The sequence below is a fragment of the Piliocolobus tephrosceles genome, chromosome 6, assembly GCF_002776525.5.
Source record: "Piliocolobus tephrosceles isolate RC106 chromosome 6, ASM277652v3, whole genome shotgun sequence".
Classification (NCBI taxonomy): Eukaryota; Metazoa; Chordata; class Mammalia; order Primates; family Cercopithecidae; genus Piliocolobus; species Piliocolobus tephrosceles.
In genome coordinates, this window is record NC_045439.1 from 45729603 (window position 1) to 45735565 (window position 5963).

Consider the following 5963-nt stretch of genomic DNA (forward strand, 5'->3'; position numbering starts at 1 on the left):
TGGGGAGTTATACCTGATATAAATGATGAATTGATGGGTGCTGACGAGTTGATGGGTGCAGCAGACCAACATGGCACATGTATACATATGTAACAAACCTGCACGTTATGCACATGTACCCTAGAACTTAAAGTATAATAATAAAAAAAAAGCTGTTATATTAATATAGTCATAATAAATATTAGCATATATTAATCTAATACTTCTAAGTATGATAACATGAGAATATAATTGAGACAAATACAAAATCTATAATGTAAAAATGTGAAAATTATAATTGAATATTCATGATCAATAAAAATTACATCCTAAAAAAATAAAAAATTAAAATTATCATTTCATTGGATGAAAAAAAAAATTTTTTTTAATTGAAGTACTATATATATGGTAAAGATGCTTACTGCTTGTGTATCGCTCTATAATTTCCACAACCAAACACACCCAAGTAACTAGTACTCATTTCAAGAAAAATAATATTGCTAGTCCCCAAAAAGTCTCCTGCCTGCTCCCTCTCAATCACTGTCCCCACCCAAAGGCAACAACTATCTTGAACTGACTTCTAAAACCCAATTCATTTTCCTACTTTTGTACTTTGCATAAATGAAATCATATAGTTCATGCTCTTCTGCATCTGGTTTCTTTGCCTGTATGTTACATTTGTCATATTCATCTATATTGTTGCCTGTAGTGACGGTTTGATCATTCTTATTGCTATATAATAATCTATTGTGTGAGTATACCAAGATGTATTGATCCTTTCTACTGCTGCTGGGCACATGGGTATTTTCCAGTTTTACAAATAGTGCTCCTATGAGCATTCTAGTACATGCTGTTTGGTGAGCGACATTTTATTGGGTATATTGCGTAAACATTTTATTGGGTATATTTCTGTGAGTGGAATTGCTGGGGCATAGAGAATGCATATGTTCAGGTTTAGTTTTCCAAAATGTATATATTGATTTATGCTCCCACCAGCACTGTAAGAGAGACTTTATCAGTAATAGGGGCGATATTATAATATCTTCATCTGTTACTCCTTTGTCTTATATCTTAATTTTTTGAGAATGAAGGGGGTGAAGAGGGGTACTGATTACTGGGCCCCCTCAAAATCTTAAGGAAGAGACTACTGCTCATAGGATTGTTGTGAGGAGTGACCCACTGTAAAATACCTGGCATCATCCGGGCCCAGGATATGTATCCAGCATATGTTAGTTGTCACTCTAATTTTGTAGTCACCCTCTCAGCTTTGTCTCCAGGCAGAGGTCAAGGTAAAGCAGTGATAACTGCAGTTTCCTTCTCCTCCAAATCATACTCATCCATCCAATTTGCTTTATAGCACTGGGAAAGGGTGAGCTCTCAGGGTGCTTCACTGTCCATATTGCAGGACCAAGAATAAGTAGCACAGAAGCTCACATACCCCCCTTCATAACTTTCTCTGGCTTCTTCTGTTAGACCAGGTGTTTCATCAGATTCCTGAAGGGGTTAAAGAAGAGTCCTGTGTTCGATTTCATTGCAAGTCATCTAATAAACCATCTATAGAAAAAGCATACTCTAGAGATGGTTTATACCACCATTGAACGCTAATAGTAGCAATCCTAAGGAGGGCTGGTTAAATTATAGCTGGATGTAATTCCTTGCCATTTGTCGCTATCTGGAGATGTTCATTGTTTATTTAACGAATAAATTTAATACACTTCTGCATTAAAAAGATTTCTTTCCTTATAGCTATGTCCATCCAAAAGGAGCATATGTAACTAAAATCATCATCACCAAGGAGATGAATTGATTTTTACAGGATTGTGTCTGATTATATCTTTTATTCCCACATCAAAACATCTTTCAGTGATGTAATCTAGGTAAAACCAAAATCTTCTCTATAGTGTATTTATATATACTAAAAGGATGTATATATACACGTTATTTTTTAGAACAGTTTGGACTTGCAAAAAATTATAAAGATAGTAAAGAGAGTTCCTATGTACTCCATATCCAGTTTCTCCTATTATTAACAACTTATATTTGTATAGTACATTTGTTATAATTAGTGAATCACTACCTGTATATTATTAACAAGTCGATACTTTATTCAGATTTCCTGGGCATTTATCTAATGTCCTTCTTTATTTATTTATTTATTTATTTTTGAAACAGAGTTTTGCTCTTGTCACCCAGGCTGGAGTGCAGTGGTGCGATCTTGGCTCCCTGCAACCTCTGCCTCCCGGGTTCAAGCAATTCTCCTGCCTCAGCCTCCTGAGTAGCTGGGATTACAGGTGCCCGCCACCATGCCCAGCCAATTTTTAAATTTTTAGTAGAGACGGGGTTTCACCCTGTTGACTAGGCTGGTCTCAAACTTTTGACCTCTGGTAATCCACCTATCTTGACCTCCCAAAGTGCTGGGATTACAGGCATGAGCCACTGCACCCGGTCCCTAATGTCTTTTTTCTATTTCAGAATCCCATCCAGGATACCATATTACATTAGTTGTTGTGTCTCCTTCAGCTCCTCTTGGCTGTGATGATTTTTCAGATTTACCTTGTTTTTGAGGCATACTCATCAAATATTTTGTAGATTGCTCCTTAACTGGTATTTATCTGATTTTTTTTTTTTTTTGCATGATTAGACTGGATTATGGTTTTTGGGTAGAAAACCACAAAGATAAAGAGGCTTTTTGTTGCATTGTATCATGGGTATATTCCATCAACATGACTTATTACTGTTGATATTGATCTTGATTGCTCGGCTCAGGTAATTTGTCATGTTCTTCACTGTAAAGTTAAACCATGTCTATGCTGCACCCTTTGGAAGGAAGTCACTACATACAGCCCACATCAAAGGAGTAGAGGGTTATGTTCTACCTCTTTGAGTGTAGAATATCTACAGAAATTATTTGGAATTTTTCTGCATGGGAGATTTGTCATTTTCCTTGATTTATTTATTCAATTACTCATTTATAATAGTGTGAACTCATAGTTATTTTACACTTTCAGTTATAGTCTAATACTGCATTATTTTGTGGTTCAAATTGTTTCAGGTTTGGCCATGAGGAGCTCTTGTTGAAGTTGGCTCCTCTATCCCTTTGAGATCCTCCTATCATTTTGTGTGTGTGTGTGTGTTAGATACTTAATTTCTGGCACTACAAGATGCTCCAGGGCCAACTTGTATATATGCTAACTCAGTCTTAGAATCAGCAGTTTCTCCAAGGAGCTCTAGTTTCTTTTACTGGAGAACAGTATTAAAGCCCAAATCTGGGCACTAGAAGTTCTCCTTGCTACTGAGGTGTCATTGCTTTCTAGGCTCTCTTAGTTGACACAACAAGGAAATATGTATACTAAGCTCTGTATATATGTACAAATATCTGTAAATATTTCTATATGTAACCATAGGTATCTATGTTAAGCTAAACATGAATGAATTCATACTGATAGCCCCAACTCTAATTCATTACCACATGGACCAACCCAGCCTATTCCCATTGCTTATCTGTGAACTCCATGAGAAATCTGGCTCCTACCATCTGCCATGCATTTACTTAATTGCTAATTCTGGTATAAGTGCAGAGCAGTATTAGAACTGTTAACTTGAAACCTTATGGGAAACAACTTTATTAAGTACAGTTTTATGGACATTTTCTTTCGCCTTTAGTCTTACAGATTCCTCTCATTTCCAAAATCACTTAGGTCAGCATCTTTTCCTCCCACCTCCTTCAGTGAAGCTACTTTATAGATTTTTAGTACAGTTAGATTGTTTTGTCACTGCAGTCCATTCTAGGACCCTTGACCTTCTAAATGATCTTGAATATGTGCATACACTAATGTTTACTCTTTGTTCTATAAAGTTCCATGGGTTTTGATATATGCAGTGTAATGTATCCATAATTACAGTATTAGGTAGACAGTTTTACCACTCTAAGAAATTTCTCCTGCTTAACCTCTTTAATCCTTCCTCCCCTCTCCCTGAGCCCCTGGAAATCAATGCTTTTTTTTTTACTGTCTCCATAGTTTTGCCTTTTCCAGAATGTGATATAATTGTAAACATACAGTATGTAGCTTTTCAGATTAGGTTGTTTCACTTGAAACTATGCATTTAAGATTCATTCATGTCTTTTTGTGATTCAACAGCTCATTTATTTTTATCATCAAATAATATCCCACCAACTGGCTGTACCACAGTTTATTTATCCATTCACCTATTGAAGGATATCTTAGTTGCTCCCAGTTTTTGGTCATTATGAATACAGCTGCTATAAATATTTGTTTGCAGGCTTTTGTGTGGATATATATCTCAAATCAGCTGCATAAACACCTAAAGGGGTTCCAATGCTGAATCATATGGTTAGACTGTGTTTAGCTTCTCTGCCCTGTTTAGCTAGCATGTGCCACTCCTCAAAATCAGGTGGTGACCACCCTACAATCATCAACAGTCATCATCACCAGTTATTTCACTATTTCTTCCACCCTCATTCCAATTTTCAGTACATAAATACGTCTATTGAGTGTACTTCCTGTGTAAGAATAATCATTCTTTATACTTTTCAAAGTCCTTTCACATGCATTATCACAATACCTCTAAAATAGCAGTATAGGAGCCAACCTGTTCCAGGCAGAATCCTGGCTCTGATCCTAACCTACGGCCTGACACAGGGAAAGTATCTGAATCTTTTCATCTGTAAAAGGGGATACTGCAGCACCTATCTAAACTTATCTGTCCATGTTGTAAAGATTTAATGAATGTTTAGGGTAGCACCACTTCTTGGACCAGGTCACACGCTATTCGACGGCTCAGCCAAGATTAGAATGCCAATCTTTTGATTCCTATTCCTATGCTTCTTATCCTAGAAATGAGATTACTCCCCCAACCTCTTTTCCCTGCAACCTCGGCCAATATGGGGGCCCTGGTGGCATCAAAGCAATTGACCTAACAATCAATTTAGGAAAGGCTCTGCTATTTTTTGTGCACATGCATAGTAGGTGAAGGAGCTGTTTATAGTCAAGTAGGATGATCCAATAACCATTGACAGAAATAGTCTTTTCGTATCTTTAATGAATAAAAGGAATAGCAGACTTCATTTTAATATCTAGGCTCTTAGATCAATCAATGGACTAAGTACTGAAATAGTTTAAAAATCCATAAATTGAACTGCATGAACATGAATCTGTGCATTAAATTCTATGGGCATAAAATGAATCTGTTCAAAAACAAGTTTGGGCAGTTCACATCTGGTATGTAGTGTTTTCAGAGTAAGGTTTAATTATTTTAAGAGGTTTTAAAACTCTGTATCCCAGCCAGAGAATGCTTATCTGCTTTATGCTAGTTTTTACCTGCAGAGCTTTTGTCTCTGTGACATCATATATTTATTTGCTGCTATATTTTAGAATGCATTGCACAACAGTGGGAACTGATCTAAGAAGGTTAATCATATTCTGGCAGTCGCTGAGCAGGCTGGCAATTAATGAGAAAGTTTGAAGAAAAATGTTATTTCAGACTACACCACAGCCTATTCTATATGGTCAAGTTGACTTTTTATGATCAGTTGGTTGCTTATGTAAACAGTGAAAGTGCAAAAATCCTCAAGGACTGACAAGCAAAGATTAATATTATGTTTACAAAATAAGCAAACGCAAAATATCCACAATGCTTTCACAGACACACACACACACACACACACACACATATGCACATACATGCGTGCACAAACACATCTTTGTTGCAACCTGTTCGTCTTGGGCTAGAGGTATGTGTGGGACGTGACTAGAACTATCGGTGAGGATCATCAGGATTTCAAATAACTTGCAATGATTGATATCAGTTATAAAAACACTGAATTATCCAACGGATCATGGCTAGAGTATAGTTTGGAAAGTATTTATAAATAAAATTATATTCTAGTCACAACAATTTAACAATATAAATATATAGAGAAACTTAAACATACAGACATTTCAAGTAAATGTTAAATGTGACCT